Raw genomic sequence first — 27,015 nt, 5'->3', positions numbered from 1 at the left:
TAGGCTAACACATAACCCACATTTTCACATACCCACAAAAGGCTTAATTGTCTCTCCCTTACATAAAACCGTAGTCAATCAGTCTAAATTAAAATTGCCCGGAAAACCCCCCGGATTAAACACTCCTGTCACTGGGTACTTAATTAGACGATTTATGACTGCAACGTAACGAATCAGTGAATGTAGGACAAATAAGGGTCAAAGGGAAGCCATCAATAGAAACAGGTGGATGGAACGCTTTTTGGCATTAAATTCGGAAGGTTAATGACCCATTTTTGAGTGTTGGGGATTCATGGTGTGTATTGAACTCGTAATAAAATGGGGGAGATTTTGTAAGATGATTGATCGGTGACTTTGAGTCACTTACTGTAAACTGTGTCAAGTTTTGGTCCGAAAGATTCTGTCCAAGATACCTCCTCTTTCTCCTGATACAGAAAGATTTCTTCCCGTTTGTCTTCATGAGCCTTTATTGACTATGAACTTTCGTAGCGAATAGAAGAGATGTGTATAAAAAATTGTTTCTCATTTAACTTAATCTTTCGAGGGCTTTTCAGCCACATCAAAAGAACAGATAACTATTTAATATAATGACTAGAACTTATTGAAATGTTGCCATACAAACACCATCTATTGTCCTGAACTAGTGTTTTTCTTCCAAAACTTAGTATCAATTTTCTAATGTCAATTTATGTTCTCCTGTGGTCATATGTGCGGGGTTCTAATATTTACCGTATAACGTACTCGTAAGAAAGGTATTTAGTCAAAAATTGCATCGATTTTGAAACAATTATCTCCGTTAAAAAGTTTGTTTTAAAATTGATTGGAACAATTATTTTGTGACTTAACACGCCTTTCAAAGATCAATACAAAAAGGTTATATTATTTAAATATTCACGAAGTTTGTCTAAGTTATATATATCAAGTTGTACTCAGTGAAAGAGGTTAAATGCATCAAGATTATTGACTTAGCGCCTTAAGGGATCTCGGTCTTAGGCAACTTTGTTTTCAATCAAAACGTGATTTTCCTCACGTAAAGCGACTCAAGCGGAGAAACTATGAACTATATAGTAATGATTCATTAATTTCAAAATAAATAATAACTAACTTGCAAAGAAGATATTCTAAGGAAAGCGGCTTGCCTTAGACCTAAAAAGTCGATGGCGTATGTCAGGCACTGATCACCTACTTGAGTATTAGATTGACTAATGATCATGAAACAGATATCTGAGGCTAAAATGATTGTAACGCCACTGATGTATTTTATTTTAATGAACTACTTTATAATAACCATAGAAAATATAAACATACACGAAACATGTAAAAAGTTCTGTGGTTTAAGCTTCGTTTGAGGTAAGGTTATGTTCAAATATTACATGTTAGTCTTGTGTAGACACACAACCTTTCAGCTATGGCCTAGCACGTTTTACGCATAATATGTAATATAATCTATAGCTACATCGTAGCTTAAAACTGAATACACGGCATATATTATTGTGATTAATATATTCAGTAATTTCAACGCTCATTTCGGCTTCCAATTAGTCACGAGTATTATTTCTATTGATAGACTGATACATACATTACATAAAAAAAAGAAATTTTAGTTAAACTAAAGTTCGCTGACAACGATTACAAGTTCACGAAACGTAGATTTATGCAGTAAATTTGCACACTTAATAAATAAAAAATTAAATAAAAATGTCTTTATTTTGAACAATGCATTATAATATGTAAGAATACCTTTTTTAGTTAAAAGCACTTGTGTCAGAGTTCCCGGCTTTTCCATAACAAATTGAATAAATTCCAATAAAATGCATAAGTGTGTGGATGCATGTGAGTGAATGGGTGAGGGTAATGTGTACGAGTTAGGTCTCAGGAGTAACTCTGTGTAAAGCCAGTCCTTTAACTATATTTTTTAGATTGTGGACGGTGAGCGAGTGGGTAGATATTAAGCAGCCTATTTAATTTATTATAGATATATTCTGGCGTCTGGCGAAGACATTTATTTATTTTTATTTACTTTGTATTTATCTAAATCCGCATGTATATCTTATTTAATATGTTAATAGTAAAAAGACAATTAATTTATATTTTCCCAACTGGTTGTGTCAACGCAAACCGTACCACTAAAAGTACAAGTATATACTACTCAACTGATTCCCGGCAAACACACCGACGCACTGAGACCACTATAGAAACCACATATGCAAGTACTGCCATCAGTGACTTCGGGGTTTACCTTAACTTCAATCTAACGCAATTTTTGATTCCGTATTACGCAATATACTTGGATAGACCAATTTACCAACACGAACGGTACCGACTTCTTCAAGTCATCATGACGGGCAAGGTTGAGGAGAAAAAACGCGCTGGCAGAAGGAGGAAGTCGTGGGTCCGCAATATCAGATAATGGACTGGAGTGTCCAGCGTAGAACAGCTGATGCGCTTGGCGAAGAATAAGAAGTATGACGAGCTGACCGCCAACCTGCAGTAGAGGCACTACAAGAAGAAGAAGACCAATTTACTCAGACAGTCAATATTACTTATTTGAATGTCTTTGTTACAACGATGCAATACTTCTGAGGTTCTCTACAACTTGGCATCTATTGTTGTAGAAATCGGCCGCTTACTCTCTCGACTCTGAAATGTAAAGACCTATTGTTCCACATTGTCTGTGAAATTAAAAAGTGCGCAAAATCAGCCGGCGCTCTTGAGAATACACCTCACCTGCCACTCGACCTTCTGGTGAGTGCATTTTAATTAAGATGCCGAGCAACCGTTTGAAAAATTCTATGAAACTGGTTTTTGTGATGAATATAGGTAGTATTCTTCAGTCACGAGTGAGTGAATTTCCTAAATTTTTTATGCGATTCGACAGTTTTCTTTGTTTCTTTGGAGTCCTTTATCGTCCGACTGATGAAAAAAATAGAGATAACGTTTCCCATTGGCTCTCATTCTTAAGGTTGCGCGTTCGAATCACGGTTTTGCACCAATGGAATTTTCCTATGTGCGGAATTAGCACTTCCTCAACGATGGAGGCAAAGGTCGTGAGGAAACTGACATGTCTTAAATCTGATGACATGATGAGATACAGAAGGCTGATCACTTACTTGTCTATAAAATAAAATGGATTTAGGAAATGGGTGCAATTGAAAACCAAGACCCATATAAGGTAGCGCCACTAGGCTTTTTTTGACAATTTAATAGTTGATATTTCACAAAATACGTTCACTGAAATATGACTTGCATATTATAGAGCTTTAGGCCTTTGTCGGAAGACAAGTTGTAATCGAACTACCGTTTGCCGATAATTAATCAATAGATAGTAAAATTGTTAGTATATTAGTTAAACTCTAGTTAATAGTCAAAATGTGTTTTTTAGTCATAAGTAAATTAATTTAAGGCACACGAAACTACTCTATGTAAAACTTGACAATAATAAAGGCTTTATTTATTTATTTTTATTTTATTATAGAACTTGGAGGTTTGTATAACTTAAACTCCATGGATTATTGTTATAGGAATTCAAAAGTTTAAAGAGTCTTGTAAATCTATGACTAAATTTTTACATTGCTTCCGTGAAGCATTAAGTTTTTAATTATCTGCTTGCCGGTCTTTTGTTCTTTGTTGTTAAAACTGTGACATGCGCTGAAGCCTTTTGTCGCCAAAACGAATGTGGCATTATGTGCAGCCTTTGATGTTCTTTACATTAATGTAACCTAACCTAATCTTTATCATAGTTAAACGCCTTTATAAAGTTGATACAGTGTTATCAGAGAACCTACGACTGTTCACTTGAAAGTAAAGAAATAATAAATAAAATAAAAAGCCTTTTTATTTCTTGCAAAAGAACAAAGTAAAACTTAATACTATTTTTACACATACATTTTTTAAGAAAGTAAATTACACAATTATTAAGTATTATTATTTTTTCCTAATTTTTGTATCTATTTCCCAATTATTGTTTTGCAAGAACCCTTCCGCAGGTGTAGGCCTATTCCAGGGATCTCCAGGTATCTTGATTTTGGGTGAGCTGCATCCAGCTCGAGCCAGCCGTTTGAGCAATGTCGTCCGCCCATCTCGTGAGTGGTCTTTCTCTGTTTCGTTTCCCAATAGGGCCACTCCACCTGGTCAACCTGATGGTCCATCGATCGTCAGAGAGTCTTGCTACACGACCTGCCCATCTCCATTTAAGCTAAAGAAATAACAGTCATGTATTATTAAGAACGATAAAAAAGCTAGTTGGTAGGTTGTATATTTACAATTTTTAGTTTCTTTTATATATTTAACACGAATGACGCAAATATAATGAAACAGTGTCTGGCACTTATAAGAATAAAGAAAGAAAGATCTTTGATATCTTTTATTACGTCAATAATTTCGTTTCATTTATAAAATGTTTTTGTACTAAGAAATCTTCTGACATTGTTAAGCTGGTGGAGTGAATTGTCTTAAGGCTGGAAGTGACGTCTTCAAGCACTCAAAGTGGCCTTTAATTACAGCACAGTGTTTTAAGGCGACTCTTGACTACATTTAAACGAGTATAGAACATTGGAAAATAAAGACAATAAATAATATTCATGTATCAAAACTCATGTATCAAAAGTCATGTTTCAATTTTTCAACCACACTACTATATCATACACGCCCAAGTAGCTTTCTTCAGATCAGTGGCGCTACAACCTCTTTAGGTCTTGGCCTCAGATGTCTGAATCTAATTCATGATCATTTTTAAATTTAATAGGCAAGTAGGCGATCAGCCTCCAGTGCCTGACACACGCCATCGACCTTTTGGGTCTAAGGCATGTCGATTTCCTCACGATGTTTTCCTTCACCGTTCGAGCAAATGTAAAATGCGCACATAGAAAGAAAGTCCATGGGTGCACAGCCGGGGTCGAACCTACGACCTCAAGTATGAGATTCGCACGCTGAAGCCACTAGGCCAACATTGCTCAACACTGCTTTCTTCAGATCACTGGTGATTTTTAAATAGTATGCCGGACAAAGATTTGTGTCTTAGGAAGGCGTTTCAAACCCCGCGTGTGTCTTATCCTTGAGGTCTTCATATTTCGAGTTGTGTACACTTAACCAGCTTGCTTAAACTTTTACACTGGAAACACCTATCAAGTGTATATATACTTAATAAAATTTCTTAGATTATAGACAAATACACATATTATGAGAAACTATATATACAATGTCGTGTCGTTGTGTTTTGTTTGGCCATTTTTTTGTATATTTAAATTTGAAAAAATAACTTAATAGCGATATTAGTACTGTAATTAGTATTTCCGAACCAAAGTCTTTCGCCTTGGAGTCCTTCAAGAAAAGAGCGTACCAATTCTTAAAATGCCGGCAACGCACTCGCGAGCCCTCTGGGATTGTTTGTCTATGTCCATATCACTTAACATCAGATGAGCCTCCTGCCCGTTTGCCCCCTGTTCTATAAAAAAACAATCTCTATATGTTTGCCGAGTCAGCTATTAATAGTATATAATAATAGTTGCGCTTCGTATCAATTTAAGACCAGCAGGGATGCTGCTTAATTGACTTAAATTGTTAAATGGAAATCTCTCAAATTATTCTCTGTTTGTTCGTACTGGTGAAACCGAATCGGGGGCACGTTTCGGCTTTAGGGGGAGACCGGTAACTTAAACTTAAAATATTTCCATAACAATAATACGTAGGTAATTGTATAGAGAAAGTTAGTAGTAAAGTAGTGGTGAAAAATAACCAATGCAAAATTTGAGGTTAAAAGTTGAAGGTGCTAATTGATTAAGAGAAAGCAATATATAAATTCTATTACCCAAATACAATAATCAATATGGAAAAAAACATTATACTATCTTATTCCAAATTTTAAACTCCCTACCAGCTGCACTTCTTACTGATATAACAAGAAAAGAAGATATTCAGTCAAAATCTATTATAACGACATAGGGACTATTCATATTTCGAAAGAAAGAAGTTTCACTTCTGACAAGTGTACTTTGTACGCACGCACTTTTTGAAGTGAAACTTCTTTATCGGGGTTGGTAAAAAATTTTGTGTAACATTTTTTCGTTACGCGTCACATTTTTCGGTTACGCGCCATCTTTTTCTTGTCCCTACCACGGTTGATCCGAAGAGATCGAAGCCATTAGTAACAAAAATATATAATAACGATAACAATGATAGTAATACTAATAATTCTATTACAATTAATGAAATTCTGTAATAATCTTAGTACTACATGGTAGCACAGTAATAAGTTAAAATGAAATAATTGTATTTGTATTCATATCTATGATAATAAAAGCCTTTTGTTAAACTTTATCTAATTTAACTTAATTTAACCAATTTCTGTAAAGTTGCATATAGTAGATCATTTTTCGAAAAATAAGGTCGTAAAGAAGTTTCACTTCTTACGTGGGTACACCTAGTACACGCACACATTTTTTTTTATTTCAGATTATGTATACAATAATTAAATGAATAAATAATATTCATCCCCTTTCAAACAACGCTGTTCTAGGAGTTTCATCCCTTCGTTGTTGACATCCCCAGATGCCGCAGTACACGATTTGGATCGTCGTTTCTTATAAAAATAGCAAACTCATTGCCCCCTCCCATCTTCCCTGGATAGTTTAATATCCGTTCATATCAGCGGCGGTTAAATAGACATCTCCTGGCATGTCCTCCAATAGGCCGCATCTCACTTCAGGTGGAATTGTGGACAAACGTTAATTCAGTTCTGTAATAAAAAATACTCACAGGAAATTCACTAAGTTTTGTTAGCTACAGATAAAACAACTTTTATTTTGTCTGCGCTATAGATTTCTGTATCTAGCTACGCATACGTTGTAACCAAAAGTTGTCCGGGGTTTGTTTTCCAGCAAGAAAATATTTATCACACATAGCGCTTATCACTTCCTTGTTACGAAAAATTATCAATGATACGTGAGAGTGTGAACGGTACATCAGTTCAGCCTGTTTAGAGCTTTATAAAATCACTAGCTGATCCGGCAAACGTCGTTTTGCCATGCTTATCATTTATAATAAAAAATAGGGGTTGAAATAGTAGAGGGGTGAAAAGTAGGGGATGTATGTATTTTTTAATGCTGTATCATTAAAAAATTTATCCAAAAATTAAAAAAAAAATTAGGGGTGGACTACCCTTAACATTTAGGGGCATGAAAATTAGATGTTGTCCGATTCTCAGTTATACCCAATATGCACACAAAATTTCATGAGAATCGGTCAAGCCGTTTCGGAGGAGTTTAACCACATACACCGCGACACGAGAATTTTATATATTAGATTAACAAAAATAAGGAAAATCTCATAAAGTTTACTATTCCTTTATTATCTAATAATGTTCTTTAATAATGTGTATTTTACCTTTTGATTAAATACAGAAGATATTTTATGAATCGACAATTAATATCTGCAACCAATACTAAAACTAGACTAGATTAAAAATATAGGTCACAAAACTTTCCTTCACATAATTTCTTTAATATACAATGTAAGCCAAGGTGAAATTGAAATTTGGGCTGCATTGGTGCCAAGTTTCAGTCCCAAATAACAAGTTTAAGTGGTAGAAAAATATCCATGTCAGTACGAAACACAAGTCTTTTGCCAAAATAAATAATAGATTGCTATAGATCGCTGCACTTCACCTATTTTGGGCTATTGCATCAAATGGCCTTGAAATATATATTCTTTTGAAATAGAATTTTTTAGTAAATTTGCAACTTATTTAAATTTCCTCTTAAAATGTGTTATTTTATCTATATATAAATAAAAATGAATCGCAAAATATTTTTCTAAGCGCAAATTTTGGCCAAGCTGGATTAATTCGAGTATTTTTTTCTTATTCATCAAAAAACAATTGAGAAAAAATAAAAATTTCGTTTTGTTTAGTACTTAAATTTATATTCGGAAAATCGATAGTATGGGGTTAATAGCAAAGCTACTAAAAAGGTAGGCTAAGTAACATCATATTAAAGCGAAACGAAATTCTTGGGCTGGTCCCGAGTGTAAAATAAAACAAATGAGTAAAGGATATTTATAAAAATATTAGTAATGAAAAGAACAACAAATGCAAGTCTACAACTATAATAATATCTTAAATAAAGCTAAACTAAATCTTAACATTAACTTAAACAAATGAAGGCATTTGGACTATACTACCAAATCTTTTTATGTGGTAATTTCTACCACATAAATATAATCTGTCACCATATAGATGGTGCACCTATTCTAGGACGTTTCACAAAGTTACACAAACTCCAAAATTATGAAATTTTTTTAACCCAGAATCTTTCTTTCTTTTAATTTTCTAAGAATTGAAAAGATAATAAAAACAATAGTTCATTTCTTAAATTGGCTTTCTTATTGCTATGGCTACGTGGCGGTCAGGCTGCTGCTGGTATTCTGCATATAAAAAGGCCTGAAAGGTTGTGTCTCTTCCTGTTGGATACAATTAACAAACATCAAACATAGTATTGAGTTGGTGTTATGCTCGCATGAAACAGACATTAACCCTAGTCATTTCGGTCACCATTTCTTAAACAAACAAGTTAAGAAATATTACAGATGGAAATGCCCTTTTAAAATATTTTTTTAAAGACTGAATTGATAAAGACTATACTTTTTGCTAAATATCACCAAAGTGTACATCTTTGTATAACGGTAATGTTAGAATGTTAAACGGTTACGGTAACAAACGTGTTACGATGTTTTGTCTATGTTTAATTAGTAACCATGACAACCATTTATGACCATTCGTGTTATATTAGCTCAAATAATTAGAATTCTTATTTTCGTACAGGCCCGAAACATCGCTCTAGGCGTGTATTGCTATTAATTATTCCAGCGGGTCAGAAAGCGGCTTACCACATCATATATATAACTGTATGAAGGATATATTACTTCATGTAGTATGAAGCTTACCGTGGAATATATAATTCCAAGACATCTCTAAACAAGATAATCTGAAACAGAATCTGTTTGTGACACAAGAGGAGGGAATACATCATTATAATTTTATACACTGAAAAATCCTTATAGCAAATCCATAAAAAGCCAAAAAATTATGAAAAATCTAATAATTATAAATTAAAATCTAATAATAATAGTGTTAAATTCGTACATTTAAAGGGAGGTTCTAGGTAAATGTATCAAGTATCTATACTAGAAGTTACTTATATACCTAGGTAAAACCCTTCTTTTGATCTTAAAACGGAGTTATTTCATAGAACTGTCAAACTTAGAGTTAATTTTATTACGTTATAATAAGGATTTGGGATGTTTATACGTAATTTTCACTTAGTGAGCTTAGGGATCACGTGTAAAGTTTGCGTCAAAGCCTTTGTACCCATTTCACGTTGATATATAACGCTGTTTTTGCATTTGTAATAAACTTGCCTCATACGAGTCACGTAGTACAGTAGACTTAACACGAAATCCGACAGAGTCTGACAGTGAGTTTGTCCGCACGTCAGGTCCGCGTGGCCATTACACACCAAAGCTTATCTATTTATGTATAAATCATTGGATATATCCACAAAAACTGTTGTCGATATAACATATTAAGTTTTGTAATAATTTCGTTTAATTTATTTTAATTATTTTTCTACAATTGTTAATTGATAAATGTTGTCGATTTTGAACCATTAATAGTAAAAGTATTTTACTCTGTACTAAATGAAATTCAATCCAATGACCCGATCAAGGGTTCAAGTTAATAACATAAATATGTTATATTCGAGATAAATAATGTATAATGTAAATAAATACATACGTAAAAATATTACAAGTTTAATAAATATAATGGTATTACAGTGTCGCTGAAACCGTTATGGGTCTTGGCTCCGATTACATCCTTTGATCAGCCTCCTATACTCGTATCTGACACATGTCATTGCCTTTTGACATGTTGGTTTCCTCACAATGTTTGCCTCCACCGTTGGAGCAAGTGCTAATTGCGCAGATAGAAAAAAAAAATTGTACAGCACTCTCAGGGACCTTAGGAATGAGAGTCACACGCTTAAGTCGAACAATGTATAATTTTAAATAAAAGGTAACAATAACATTAGCAAAAACATTTAAACGTTTTAACTAATTCTCTCTAATGCTGCGCTCAGCGTAATCGTTTATTATTCAACACATACCGCTTAGCAGGATTGTAATTATTATAACATAGATAAATTACGTTTCATGTTAACATATATCATTAAATTTACACAGTATCGTAAACAATATCATTATATTATTACGGAAATAGCAAAGAACATCACCATCTTTTTGCCATTATTCATCAAAGTCGTTTAAGTTTAACGCTTGAAGCAAATACAAAGCAAAAACTAGATCAATCTAATTACGTTATAATTTCTTTATATAAAAAAGGTTTGTCAACGGGAATTACAAAAAATCTTAAAAGCAATAAATACTAATTATACACTCTTGAACAATCAAACATTGTATGCTTTATACTAATAATGTTGGTTGCAGCTCCAAGCTCCAAAAACCGAGTTCAATAAACTATATTAATTAAAATAAAACTTATAATTGAATTACAAAATATGGCAGCTCGATGCTGCGCTTGTTTTGTTTCTTACTGTAATGTTTCTTTCATAAAGTAGACAACATTATATTTACTCTTACTAAAGTGTCCCAAACTCTTTTTTACACCGAAAACAATTTAACACTATGGAACCACTGGTAGGTACTCAGTATAACTATCGATATATATATATATATATATATATATATATATATATATTTATTTACACTTCGTTGCAAAAATTACATAATTAAATGTAAAGGAGGACAACTGTGAGAAAAAAAAAAGAAAATGTTTTAAATGAGATAAGGTAGGCAAGAAGTGCAAAAATACATATTAAGAAGAAAAGAAACGAAACAGGAACAAAAAATAAACTAAACTAATAAAGGATACATGTAAAATAAAAAGTAAAAAGCGCACATGAATCATAATAATTTTATTTAAGATCAGTCTCACCTCATACGAAAAATATATGATTTAACAAAACAAAAAATATAAATGGTAACTTACTGCAAAAATCTAACTAAGAGAGCTGATAGCTGGGTCAATTTCAGGGGAATTTATTGGCAAACTTATACATCATAAAAATAGCAGAGGTATTTGTCTCTTTGTCAGAGGAAACACAATTTTCCAAAAAATTATGGATTTGACGTATACGTAGTTTCGTTTATCATTAACAGCTGCATATTAGTAAAGCATTTCGTAAGACAATGTGTGAATAACCTCATTAATAAAACATTTACCTACTTACATCCAAAAAAACTTTCTGAGTATTTAAATCGCCAGTAAAACTTAACATATAAAACAGTTGAAAACTTGTCATATTTATCACTTAGTGCGCAGTCATACGGACAAAGCGAAAATAGAAATCTCCGGAGTCCGGAGTATACATAACTTTTCACTTTCCACGACAGAACAAAACTTGACGCTTTGAAACAAATACATTTTAAAATACAGTTCTGTCGAAATGTAACAGTTTCATTTTAATGAATGTTCGTGTTAAGAGTTCACAGGTATTTTTATCTTCTGCGGGTTTTGATGCAATTTATAATTAACCTTCATGTATTTATAGTGTCAATTTATAATTAACCTTCATGTATTTACACTGGTGAAAGTTATTAGAATTTTGGTAATCTATTGTAAATTTAATGTATATTTTATTTACATCTGCGATTCTGTAACTCACTTTTCGAACTCACACAGCGGTTTTCGCATCGGCGGTCGCTCTGAAATCAGTCGTGAAGCAGTCATTTTATGATTTGGCATTCTGATAAACAATAAACTACAAGCTCCCACCTTTTCAGGACTTCGGAATGATGCAACTTAATGGCTATTCCACGTTCTTCTAATAATAATAATTAATAACAAAAACAGCGTCAACTTTTTTAGTGCATATCTTCATCAAATGCTTCATTGTATTTGATGGTCCAAACTTTTACTTTTACTTTGAAATTTACAAATATAAAACCAAATTCGCATTTGTAGTAAATGCAAGTCATATTACTTAAGGCAAACATCATCAATTTAAGTAAAACAATAGGAAAGAGTCGAAGAAAGGGTTAAATGATGGATGATCGCTCGGAGATAGGTTACCAATATCAACTATTTATTGCAAGATTAGCGGGATCAATTCATCTTTGGAAGGAAGTGATGACATAGAAAAATATATAACGCCAGTTTGGCAACCCTCTAAGAATAAACCTGTATTATAAAAAATAATAAATCAGTGGCGCTACAACCTCTTTAGGTTTGGGCCTCAGATTTCTGAATCTGTTTCATGATCATTTTTAAATCTAAAAGACAAGTATGATCAGCCTCCCTTGCCTGACACACGCCGTCGACTTTTTGGGTCTAGGACATGTCCGTTTCCTCACGATGTTTTCCTTCACCGTTTAATGCGCACATAGAAAGAAAGTTCATTGGTGCACAGCCGGGGATCGATCCTACGACCCCAGGGATGAGAGTCGCACGCTGAAGCCACTAGGCCAACACTGCTCAGAAACTGTATTATATCTTGTATGTAAATTTTTTTCTCATAGCGATAGCTAATTTTTTCAAAGAAAATAGTTTAACTACCATAAAACTTCCTTAACATTCCCCTAATTAGTAGTTGGGTAGTTGTTATGTATCCCTAGGCAGTGTATACCCAAAAGTTATTTAATTCGATGCTTGTTTAGTCTAGTATCGGTAAACTCTTACATAATACAAATATAAGAAATACTGAAGTTCACTATATGAGCTTAGTACTTGTTATTACTTCTCCCGTCCTGAGGGACTGAGACTATTCGTGCGTAAATCTTTACGTTTAAATGGCCCTTACTTATAATAACTATTTTAATTAGATTGAATTTAGTACAGTTATTTAAAATCAAAATTAATAAATATTTACTTTAATAAAAGAATCTTGATGAAGGCAATGTTGTACAAGACAACTAGCGCCGCAACGCGGAATAAATCGTAACTATTCTTGATTGAATTCCAAACCAGATATGGAATAAAAATGAAAGGGGAAGGAAGGCTAGATACTATGCCGTAGAAAATAGGTCGGCCCACTTTCGATCGAGTTGAAGGAGAAATTGGCGACGGTGCAACGCCTTGTTTACGAGAGCTTAATTTTAAGGAAATTAAGTTAGACGTCGACTAGCTTTGCCGTTTTTGTTTCATCGGGGGTCAGTTTTTGCTACTTCATAGGGACTAGTAATATAATATTTACGTTTTAAATACTATGATAAAATTTTACGCCAACTTTTATGTACTTTTATTAGATTTGTTGACATTTAAATTTATTGGTGTATATTTTAAATTCAAAATTTATTTATTCATATAGGTTACAAAATGTACACGAATGTATATGAAATGCTTCTAATTTTACATTTACTGCCAGTTCTCAAATCGGGGGCGTAGAATGGAAGAGAAGAACTGGCAATAAACTCTCTGCCTTTTTTTTAACGTACAGGTTGTGTACGTTTAAAAGTATTATATTACTAAGATAGTCCATAGAATATTTACAATTATTTATAATATATTATATTACGAAATTAAAAGGGAACACATATACTAAACTATTTGTATTTCATAACAATGAATTTGCTGGTATTGACTGAGTTCTGTCAGTACTCGCCCTCTACAATTCACACGTAGCAAGACTGTAGCTTTCGTAGCAGACCGCTTGGCACCTGTTAGTTTTGCCGCTTGACACTAGATGTCACTATCACGCATAAAAAATAGTTATCGGCTGAGCGTATTGTTTATATTATTATAAACCATAATGAATACGTTAACACTGTATAAACCGATTTAAAATTCTCGATATTCTTATTTTTGATTGAAGTCAAGACTTTATAGGTCTAAAGAGGATCGCACTGATCCAATTAATAAAATTAACTATGCAATCATACAATCAGTTAACCACTAGAAATAATATAAATCTTTTGACAATGATCTAAATTTAAAATTGCAATTTTAATGTAAAACGAAAGAGGGCACAAGACGTCCTTTCACCTACTGAAACCTAGAAATCCAGTTGGCTGTTTCCCAGGAAAAATGAAAAGCCGTTACGTCTGCGTAATATATCTGACTAGACCTGGCTAGAATGGAGCGCGGTTGGGGGGTAAACGAAAGCGGGGGAAGGGGGTGCGAGAGCCGAACGCGAGCCGCACTTTCCTTCCAGTGCTCGCCTAGCTCCTATCTTACGCGCATGTCCTTTGCGCCCGCCCTTCAATTCCAAACTCCATTACATAACCCCACGGGCACGATAGTGTTAAGGCTTATTTCTGTGATCGATAGTTTTTTGCACGTTTACAAGTAGTTAAGTTTAGCGTTACGTAAGCCGCCGTCCACTTAGTTGCGCTTGCCACCGCTTTTGTGATATCCGGTTGTGATTAAGCAAGCTTTTTGATATTAAGTGCCTCGTGGGGTGTTCCCGTCACCTGTTGATCCATTCCTGAGTCCTGGTGTTGGGCGAAGCTCGAAAGACTTGTTGATCGCGGTGGAATGCGCGTGTAGCGCTCTCTAGCGTGGCTCGTCACGGCTTCGCGCGCTTGGTGGCCGCGCGCCACGCCATCTGGCGGCTGCGAAGATCCGGCTCCCAGCCGACACACAGCAATGACCACGAACAAACCAACCATCTGTATGTCTCTTCTCTCTATCCACTGTCTTGCAAGCTTACCTCATTTTCATTTCATATCACACACTGGATATCATGTGTACTGCAATGTCAGAAAGGTCAAAGTTAACGAGTGTAAAGCTTTCCAGTGCAGTGTATTCGTATGCCCTTATTAAGCTTTTCTTTGCGAATAAACCTTTTTTCCATTTCCACTTACAATTTCTGTGTAGGCTGATTAAAGTGTCATTAATAAATGTTATCCTGCAAATGTGTTTTATTTTGCGCTTCCATCACCCGTTCGTTGAATCAAACGCCGCTTTCATAACCAACGGGTGAGGATCAACTGGTTATATAAAACGGCTGTCAGTGCTCAGTAAACGTAGATCGATGTTTAGAGTATGATATTGCTGTTTGTGTATGCTTGGTGTCGTAGGTGCTTAATCACCATGCGTGATTGTTGTCTATATAATAATGATAAGGAAATAGCTTTATTTGTAATTTACATGAGTGAAAAGTTTCTTTTTAGGTTTAATCAATATATTTCACTGAAGAAAATAAACTCTTTCTGTCTATACCAAACAAATATACAGTATTCTTAACCTACATAGAAAAAAAAATAACAAATTGAATAGAAATTAAAACAAATTTAAAAATTTTGATCCGTGTGGCTGTGTGACCTTTAACGCTGGCAGCATTACCTCGCTGTAATGCGATACTTATTCGTTTAGCGAGGAAAGCACCAGCCCTGGGGTCACCGGTACTACCCACCAGGCACAAACTTAAATCTTTAATTAATGCCTGTGCACTTGAAGCCTAAGATTCTCTACTCTAAAGGGAACAAGATCGAAGTTAATGGAAAGCTGGAGAAAAACTCTTATATTTGAGCCGTTTATTATACTCAGCGACCGCGGCAGCTTTTTTGCTTTACCAAATTTTTTCGGTAAACTATAAATGAACGTAAAACTACCCGTGTATATTAAATTTATATAGAATTAAATCATTATTCAGCTAGAGTAAGAAAGACTGAAAATTGCCGAGTGCGGAAGTCGTTAAACCTCTTTTGTTCATTTATAAGAAATGCGGTCAAGCGTTATCGAAAGGGAATTTTATTGGACCTTTAATTGGAAAGGTATTTATAGAAAATACGTGCTCTCACGGAATTCAAAGCAGACTTATAATTAATTTTGTTTAAATAACCATCCTTATAATATGGTTCGTTTATATTATTTATCAACTTTATATATTATATCTCTACTGTACGTGTGTATGTAGACTCCTATTAAACGGCTGGACCGATTCGAATGAATTTTTTGCATGCTTTTGGGTGCAGCGCCATCAGCTCAGCAGATGGCGCTGCACCAAGATGTTGAAGATGATGGATTCAAATATTGCTGAATCTTAATTTTTTATTGAATCTTTATGAAATTCATGAAATATGAGTTTGTGTCGCAATCACAAAACTGATTTCGCAGGACTGTCAAAACTGTGAAACATAGTTTGATAGTTTGAACTGAATTTGAATCTCGAATATCGATCTTTCACTTCAGAATATTAATGGCGGGTTCAGAATTTAAACAAACCTTTTTGAACATTTGTTGTACAAAAATGCATAAAAAATTTATTGCTTTTTTATGTAACCACCAATGTATGACATAAATTCATGTATTCAGGCCAAGGAAGGCAGTTTGTCCCTATACAGTTTCGTTATTGAAATGTTCCTGAATGTATAATGAATATTTCAATCCCAATTCGTCGTTCATTCAACGAATATATAACCGGATGAAAGTTTTACATTGAGCTTTATATATTTACATATGTGCTACTATATAGGGCTCAAACAGCTCTTTAATGTGTTGTTCTTATTACTCTCGACTCGTTTTGCAAATGCATAAACGTGACGGAATACTCTCTTACTAATAGCCACGATTCAATTCAATTCGAAATGGACGCTAAATTAAAAACAGTGTGATACAACCAGTCTAATTATAAATTAATTAATATTATGCTACTGGGCAATGGTATAAACATTGTCTTAATATTTAAAAAGCAAACTGACGTAGAGGGCGCACATAATGGCTGATTTACACAGGGTCAGTAGACAAGTCAGTCGCAGCGCCAATGTCGGCGCCGCGACTGATTTTAACTGTTTACATGAAGTAAGTAGTAGTGGTGCGTTTCTCACGATGAGCACACGTTTGTGAAGTCAGTGGGAAAAATGAATTCGCGAAAACAACTAAAACGACGATTTAATTATTTGTTGAAAAATTTATTTATTTATTTACAATAGCATTTTTTATAAAGCCGTCCAGTTCTTGAAACCACTTGACTTTTGGGACATATACGTTCCCACTAGCGCCACATCTGGTGGATTTTTGTATCTTGTCAAGCTCTAAATAATATGTAGCCCTTATGGCTTTAATTTTATTTTTTACTTCAGTAGAAGTGAGCCCTTCGATTTGCATTTGTTGAGCCATATTTTGCAACGCTGTTGACCGCATTTCTTTATTGCGGTAATTTAGGGATTTAATATCCCAAAGGCACTCGTTTTCGCCATATAATTGCACCAATTTTAAGGTTTGGTCTTCGCTAAGCTTATTTTTTATCGCCAGCGAAAAAAACGTGGTCACTCTACAACGCAGCGGCAGTGACTTACCACGCACTGACTTGTCTGTTTACACGGAGTTTATTTGGCTGGCGTGGGGGTGCGCGGGTGGCGGGGGGCGCCAACTGACTTTAAAATATTCGTGTCCGAATATTCAAGTCAGCGCTGACTTCAAGCCACTGTACTGACTTCAAATCAGTTTACACAGGGTTTTTTTCGGGTCAGCACAGACTTGCCTCGAATTTGTAGTCAGTTACTGACCCTGTGTAAATCAGCTCTAACATATCACATATCATATGTTAGAATTCATCAAAAGTGGGTATCGTTGCTAAGGGTAATAAAAAAGCAATTAGGGTGATTATAGGTGACTGTTTCTGTACATTGGAGATAATTATGCAGGAGATTGGCTACGTTCTAATGAATATTTATTTAATTTTAATGAAAGTTTGAATAAATTTAATGGAATTACTTTGTTTGCTGAATACTTGGTAAATTAAGTGTGGGTATGGTGTGGTAATAACAAAATTGTATCATGAAAAAGTTGTATGCAGAATAAATGTTCCATTCGGAAAGTATTTTTGTAAGGAAGGATATCGAGTCGATATATCGGGTCGAGAAAATATTTTTATTTTCAATTTGTCTATCTACCACAAATTTTTGATGCAGGAAAATATTGTTAGGATATTATCACGTCTGCAGATGTATTTAAATATAAAATAAAATATTCAAAAGGCAAAAAAGACCTGTGTATATCCATTAACGAAGTCTTATTAAATGTCATATATCTCCAACACTCAAAGTGATTTTGACAATTATTTAGATTTTGTTTATAGGCAAGTCCATCAGACTTCTGTCAACCCAACATATTCTGTGGACTTTATTCCGGTTCTTCACATTTAGAGCATGTCACACATAGAAAGAAAAAATAATTATCGCTCACACGTACTTTAGAAATGAGAGTAGCACACATTAACCAGATCAAGAAATCGTGTACTAATTTAAACGTTTAAATCCTTAGATCCACATATCTGTATTCTAGTCACATTCTAATTTGAACGTCAGCAACGAATTTATTATGAGGTTATATATAACTAATCTAAATATGGTCTGGAATATCTAAAACATTATTCTTAGCACGTGCAAGCCTTGATCACGTAGACTTCGGCGCTCATGAAAACAGATCTATTTTAGCTGAAGTAATAATTCGAATTCCACTATTAATAAAATTAAATATTGTCAATATTGACGACTTTTTAGAATGAATGTGTTAAATATTAAATATATTACAGAATGCTATATAATAATTTCAATAAATATGCTCTGTTTATTATTGCTTTTAATTGTTAAGAACTATTTAATTTTATGAGTTGAACAAGATTTTGACTTCCTTTAATAGTTGGAAAACATTCAACCATAAATATTGTAGAACTTGCTACGGTTCGTAGCACATTTGGCTCTACGACATAAACTTTCACGTGTAGCTCACTCTCAACAAGTATATTTTTATTAGTTGCTAAATCAAATTGTATTTCCTAAGAAATAGGTTTCCAATTATTTCCTTGAACAATACATAAATAGTATTAGGTAGAGATATGTAATATTGCATAATGACTGTTAGTCGGGGTTGGAGGTTTGAATCACTAATGACACTACGCTCGTAGAAAAAGGAAATGCCGGAAAAGTTTGGATCCAAAAATAGACATGTGTGAGTTTAATTGCCAAAAAAGTTTAAACGATTGGTGGTAACTTATCTACCTTCATACATGTAAAAATATTTGTTGTTGTGCTTATCTAACTTAGTTGTGCTTAGTGTAGGTGTTGTCTAAAAAAAAATGGTGCGTGTACTTATGTACGCGCGTAAGAAGTTATACTTCTTTGGCTTTCTTTATTTTTTTTAAATATTAAATAATTAATAATAAATATTTAGCGTTAATAATTTAACAATATTAAATATTTAGTATATATTATATATTATTCAATTATAGTATATATTATTCAATTATTAATTAATATTAATAATAATTGTTATTTTATTATATTATTAATTCAATTTAATAACTAGGTATGTTTCAAAACATTTTAACTAAGTAACAATAGGTCTTTGTGAAAAAGTATTGCTAAATTTCTTTGAAAAAATAATTAAAACTGCCTCAATTCGTTTAAAAGGTACTACAATTAATGTCATTATAGTCATTCAAAATTCTTGGCATACGAACTTCACGCATATTCTATTTCTTTTTACTTGTAGATTGTCTTATTCCTATCTCGCTCGTGTACGCTATATTCACACTAACAATTTTGTGTCACAGATGCGCGCGCATCGTAATATTTCACTCTCATAGATTTTTCATAACGCGCCTAAAGAAGTATAACTTCAAAAATTAATAGCCTGCCGTTGAAAGACTCATTGATTGAACAGTAATTTTAAATTTTGTAAATGTTCGGAGAATGTATTTGCTTTGTTACAATATGAAGGTGAGCAATTCGATTTTATTATGCTGCCCGAATATTGTCGACGCTAAAGGTCGGCTATGACATTTTCAAAGATTGCAATCAGTCTAGAAATCGATGATATTTAACCTACGTTTTTATGTAGAGACTATATTTTATCGGCTATTAATATAAAGATTATTATATAACCTAACCTCCACCTTCAGGGTTTTTGATGGCATACTTAATACCTATCCTGAATGATGCCTGTCTTTCTATTAACTTTAGTACTAAAAAATGTATCTTATATAAGTTTGAATGTTACATAATATAGGCAACATATTCTGTAGTATATAAAATAAGTAGTTCTATAGTCAAGCGTTTTCCTCATAAAAGAAGAACTTCTGACGTTTCTTATAAACGCCATGTATCTTACGTCGCAAAAAATACTTGTTTAATGAATTCTTATTATTATATATTTAATTAGTTTACTTGAAAAAATAAATCATAACCTCAAAATTTAAGATATCACATGTGAACTTAATATATATTACGATTACATCAAATTAATGATGATGATTTGGGGAAGTAGAATAAGAAATACATATTTTCATTGTTTTAATATGCTTAAATTAAGTACTTATCAACAAATAATTAATATGGTTGTAGACACTAACAGGTTAATGTTACAATCTTATCACCTATAGAGAACATATATTTACAATTTTAAACCTTTTAATGCATTCACAGACAAAACACTATATAACTAAGTTAACGTAATAACAGAAACTAAAATAGGATCTACTACAACTTCATAAACTTTGCTTAAAGGAAGGTCTCAATAACTAACGTTAAGTTGCATTTTATTTCTTTTATGTAAGTTCTTTTGTTTAATCAAGTAATTTAGTATAATTGCGTTTTGTTGGCGTTTAGAAGGCGTCAAAACGCAAGTGTGCGGGAGAACTTAGAATTTGCGATTCGGTAGACGCGGCGCCGCCGGCGAATACCTTATTGACCCGTCTATATTTAGAACTGATTCTGTTTGTGAATTTTATCACCCGAGTATCAATCGATATACCTACTTGACATTTTGCATAATTTTGCAATTTTAATAAATATTTTGTGGCGAATTTTGAAATAGTAACGCTAGTTGAGAAGTGATGAATGACCATGTACCAAAAGAGATTCAAATCTTGTGAATACTACATCTTTTTATTTTCGAAATGAGTGCTTACCTATAGACAGATTTTCATGTCGGTTCAGTCTGTGAGAAATTTTATATATTTCATTTAGTACAACCAGCGCCTTCGAGTAGTAGTAGTTCTTGATTTTTGCACAGATGGCGCGCAAAACAAGCAGATTTGCAAGACAATTTTTCGTTGCAGCTATTCCCCGATAGGTGGTGCTGTACCAAATTTGGTTGAAATTGGATATCAAGTTTATTTTTTTATTAAAAACATTATTAATGTACTAATTAGGCCATTAATTGTCAATTTAAACTCCTACTCATCTATTATTACAATATTAGATCATAGTACTGATTTTTGTAATCCAATATGTATTAACTGAACTACCTCACTATTCTCCTTATATGTTAGAACTTAGAACCAGCAATCTTGCAGGAGCTATGTCCTTGAAGGCGCCACGCGATCGCGTGACCTGCCCTCCATGCCAGGGTTAGATAGCCTAACAATAACCTCTGGGTGCAAGTTAATTCATTGTGTAGATTAACACCGAGCTTTTAATAGACCAGAGCCGCTATTTTAAAAGCTTTTGTTAAACGAAGGGCGAACTAGGCATTTCCCAGGTGTTCTCGACCTTAGTTTAAAAATGTAGATGTTTAGTCACATTTTGCATCTGAGTTTATACATAAACCAAATCGCTTACAGCTCTTAATTATTTAAGCGGTTCCTTGTACTGGTTTCGTAATTCAATAGTGTTAAATAATAACTATTATCGTTCTGAGCTTTTCTTTACGTCAACCATTATAGGTAGGTTGTTAAACTGACATGCTTTAACCTATTCCAATGTTTTAATTAGTTGCAATTATATACAATTATATTAATACATAAATTCAGAACATTTTGACTTTAATGGGCCATTAACTGACTATCGCGTAGCAGGATAAGGGAGTTGAAAAATCAATTGCCATCAATGAAATATAAATATGATAATACAGATTTATGAATTACCGTAGATTTGGAGAAATATTTGCATCAAGAGTTACAGATATTAGCCACTTACTTTTTATGACGTTTAAAATTCTCTTTAGCATATATTTTATATAATATAGTCTACGTTTTACATACGTCGGTTCTAATTCGGTGAATATTTAATCATAATTTCCCAATTATGGTTAAATAATTGAAAAAGTTCATTTAAATGAATTCCAATACATATCTTAACTATCACAACTTGTATGATAACTTTTTCGAACTATAAAATTCCCAATATTTTATTGTTAACTAGCTGGCCTGCCGAACATCGTACCGCCTAACAGTCGATTCTTTATTTGTTTAAAATACTTATTCTGCTATTCGGGACACCGGTCTAGCTAGTAAGATAAAAAAAAAGAAAATTGATAAGATAACAAATACATTATGTCAAAAAATAAAAATTTACCTTCCCGGAACCCCTCCACTAACACTTGAACTTTATGCTATGGTATTAAAGTTCAAATTGACTTTTAAGTATTGTTACGAATATTTTGTATGGGAATATAGAAAAGTGTTGTTTTTAGACTTTTTCACTAATTTTTTTTTAATTTTTCTCCGTAAGAACCATCCTCGTACCTCAAGGTATATTATAAAAAAAAATCAGACAAATCGGTCAAGCCGTTTTCATGTTATGTCGTGACAACGGAAAACGGGTTTCATTTTTATATATATAGATATGAAGCTCATTATTTTAAAAAAGTAAGATAACAATTCTGGTCCGAAATACCCTTGTCGCGTCATCGTACATAACCCAATCTGTCATATGTCTATTGTCTATGCGACATGTAATGAACACTTGACACTTTCCGACATTGAGAAGGATTTACGATGTTATACTGTTGAATGGCGAAAGAGCATGTTTGTGTAGCTTTAAGGTTAGAATCAGAGTCGAGACTTAGTGCTATGTATCACTGCCGTATCTCTAATACAATTCTATCCTGTCTATTACTGTGTGTCACATTTTTATTCGTATTTAAGGAATAATGTTTAACATTGTATAATATTAATAGTTTCAGCAATGGATGATAAAAAAATTGTGGAAGGCAACTAACAAATATATTAACAACGTAATAATATGCTCTTTCCTTTATTTTAATCGGAGAAATTTAATTATACTTTTAGATTTAAATTACAAATCTTAATCCAATAATTATCATAATTATAATAATTTGTTATTCTTTCTATCCAATGTCCGTTGTAAACATTTAAATCTCTATGATACTGTTATTTTTATTTCATGTATTTAAAAACTATTACCTTGTCTTAAATATTTGATAAAATTTAATTTCAAATTAAAAGAAGTATTCACCAATGAGTATGATAAAATAATTTTTAATTAATATTTATAACAAAACATTAGTGAATTATTCCACGAGCACTTTTGAGATTAAAATCGCACAGAGAATGTATTTTAACTTTAGTTTTAACAATTCCTAACGATTAGAACTTTCGAGGAAGTTTTTAATTGACTTTTCGGATTGGCAGTCAGCCATTTCTTTGCGGCCGCTCGTATGTAGAAACTGGCTTTACGTTAGAATTCCATGCTATTGATGCAAGAGCGGGAAAAATATATGTCATAGCTATTCCAGCCACACGAATTTAGCAGTAATTATCAAATTGTTGACATTAACATATAAAAAGGTTCCATCCATTTAGGGATGAAATTAAAATATAAATAAATATAATTAAAATATTACTGCACTTAAGAAAAGTGACAATTTACGCGTGACTGGTACATCTGTCAAATGATGAAAGATGTCATTAACTGTCATTGTCAAATCTATACTTCTCTCTGTTTGATTCGCAAATTCAATTATGATGTAATGCAACGATTTCCATGATTAAAATAAGTTATAAACCAGGAAGGATGTCTGATTCGTCATCTACATAAACAGAATTATATGATTACCTTGTTTTTGGTAATTTTTATTAATTTATTTTCTATTATTACAGTAACTGAACGATGATATGTACTGTACGAGCCAAGGCTGTACATTTTGCTCACTCAGGCTTTCTTAGTTTTATAAACGTGGCGATTTCCTCGGAGTCGGAGTTACACCCAGACGTAGGCACTCTCTTCGACTGTTACACTGCAATTAACATTTCATTATTTCGCTTATATTCTATTGTTGTACGCGAGTGGTTAATACAGAATAAAACTAAAATCCTCTAATATTTAAAGCACCCCGATGACCTAGAAACAATAGAAAACTATACAAAATTTAAAATAAGAACATAATTGTGCATATAACGAAGAAAACATAAAACCTAAACCTTATTATAATAATAAATTATTAATAATATGATCCTTGTGAATTCATTCTGTGTGCAATTCAATATCAGTCTCACATGGTCCTCCCTAAGAAAATGAGCAGTGTTGGCCTAGTGGCTTCAGCGTGCAACTCTCATACCTGAGGTCGTAAGTTCGATCCCCTGTGCACCAATTAACTTTCCTTCTTTGTGCAGACTTAAACGGTGGAGGAAAACATCGTAAGGAAACCGGCATACCTTAGATCCAAAGAGTCGACTTACTTGCCTATTAGATTAACAAATGATCATGGAACAGATACAGAAATCTGAGGCCCAGACCTAAAAAATTATTGTGCCACTGATTTATTTTTATTTAAATAAATTTTAACGCTGAAATTTATTTATTGTAATTCTTGTATCTCATAACTTTTTTTTACACAGTTTAAGCTTTAAAATTGTAAGGCATTTGTTAACCATACTATGAATACAGCCCATTAAAACCACGCTGGTAGACTTCCTTCCCATACAAGAGCGGTCCAAAGTAATTTGTGAGCCGAACAAAGCTTAAAATATAAAGTCATGTTCACATTGTCACGAATACAACGCCAGAGTAAATTAGCGCCCGTTCGCGTTCCCCAACTTAATTTAACTGCATGTTACGAACTTTTTCCAATTAAAATTTTAAAAAATACCACAGGTTACAACGAAATTGTAAACTTTGGCCGGTAGTTTTATGGAAAGGAATTTATGATACGCAAGGTGTAGATTTTTATTTTTCTTTGTATGCAAATAAAAGAATATATATATATATATGTGGATAAATATATAGTTGTAACGATTAGATCTGTGCGAAAAATCTGCTGCGACCAGTGCTCACTTATGGTTCTGAAACCTGGCCCTTTAGCAAGAAAGATGAGATTCTTGTCACTACTTTCGAGCGGAAGATTTTTCGAAGAATCTTTGGTCCTATTTGCGACGATTATTAATTGTGCACATACACCGTAGTAAAAATCTGTTTATGCCAGGATTCAAACACACGACCGTCGACATCAGAGTTTTCAAACTCGCGCGTCTATGCACTAGGCTAACACTGCTCTTGATGGAACTATATAGGCTTTTAAGGACATATTTCTTCAATTATAGAATATTTTTTTTGATTACAATCAAGTATAGAGTATTTACAATTTTGTTAACCTACCTAACCTAAGTAATAATAAAAATAAAATCAAAACAAATTGAAATTAAATGCATAATGCCTTACTTTCTTTATGATTAAAAAAACAAAAGACTAGCACTAAAATAAATCTCCTTAAAAATCTTGAGACAAAATATCTCCAGATACCGTAAAATTCTTGACACTTTACAGATTACTTGTACGTGTTAAATTTTTTAGGTTCTTTTGTACGAAGAACAAAGAAACAAAAATATCTTGTATAACGTCAGCACAATTGACGCCCTCAGCCCGCGTCCGCCACTCGGAGATGAGGTCAAGTTGGAACGGTTTACTGGAGTGAACCTGTATCGACTCGCCTTAGATCTTAGACATAGGCTGTTTGCGTATAGACACAACATATTTCCACTGGGCTTGGAATTAATAATAATAAAAACTTTATTTATGACAAAAGGGTTTGTGACAGAATTCATATATCGCTAGTCCCCCCAGGCCCTGTGTTGTGTGTAACTAGAAAAACAAATTACGTGGTACATTTTTACATTATTTGAACAAAAAGATGATAATAAAAAAAAAATAAAAAAAAAAATTGCCTTAACTGTTCTCAGACCTCAAGAGAATGCTCGCTGAACAGAAATTTTGCGCTCATCAAGAGGTAATCGCCGAAACTGAAGCCTATTTCGATGCTAAAGACAAATCGTACTATAAAAATGGTATCGATAAATTGTATGACCGCTATAATCGTTGTATCGCTCTCGAAGGCAACTATACTGAATAATCAAATCAAACTTTTTATGCTGGGAGCATTTCCTCGCTGTATTGCAATATTTATTCGTTGAGCGAATAATGTTGTACTAATGTTAGTAATACTTTTTCAATTGAAATAGCTTTTCAATTACTATAATTTACTCAGCATTTACTTATATATATTTTTTTAATAAAACAAATCACAATGAATAAATATATAAATAGATATTGGAGCCCATGGACTCTCTCAATGCCAGAGGGTTCGCGAGTGCGTTTACGGCGTTTTAAGAATTGATAAGCTCTTTTCTTGAAGGACATTAAATCGAAATGGTTCGGAATTCTTCAGTGGGCAGCTGATTTCTCATACTCAATCTCATACATCTCATACTGACTTAAAAAAACGGTCAGTTGTGTAACGACGGGCGTCAAGGTGATACTGGTGAAATTTCCTATTCCGCCCGTTAGTACATAAAAAAAACATTATGAAAAGTTGATTCAACATGGTAACAGGGTAGACAAATATTAAAAAAGTTATACCGGCGAATTATGGAAGACTAGGACAGAGTTAGTACAAAAACATTCGTAGTAGTTTTGCTAACATCTGTTCATATTGTGACTTGCAATTTATATTATTAGATCTGTTACGAATGTACAAGGATGATTATTTTTAACCAACTTCCAAAAGGATTTGACCTGCATATAATGTTGTTGGAATTAGATATTTACGGTTCAAGCACGTGCTAAATTTGTGTACATACATTAGTATGTTAAAATGTCTCGGATCTCATATCGAGATGGTCATGATATCGTTTAAGAAAAAATTATTTGACATTTGAACTTTTTCAATTTTGATGCTACTACTACCACTCATATTAATATTTTGTACCTCTATTAAAGTACCATGATTATTAAATTACACAACGAAAACATTTTTGTAAAAAATAT

The 27,015-nt window shown here is 33.2% G+C and overlaps 1 protein-coding gene across 5 annotated transcripts in view; it reads left to right on the top strand.

Annotated features, from left to right (window-relative positions):
- The window catches only part of LOC125056653 (potassium/sodium hyperpolarization-activated cyclic nucleotide-gated channel 2), a 185,323-nt gene that overhangs the window by 55,908 nt on the left and 102,400 nt on the right, over positions 1 to 27,015 (top strand). The window lies entirely within an intron of this gene.

Source organism: Pieris napi, chromosome 2 (genome assembly GCF_905475465.1).
Source record: "Pieris napi chromosome 2, ilPieNapi1.2, whole genome shotgun sequence".
NCBI classification, from domain to species: domain Eukaryota; kingdom Metazoa; phylum Arthropoda; class Insecta; order Lepidoptera; family Pieridae; genus Pieris; species Pieris napi.
The sequence above is the reverse complement of the archived record's forward strand: the minus strand, read 5'-3'. Positions and strand labels throughout refer to the sequence as shown.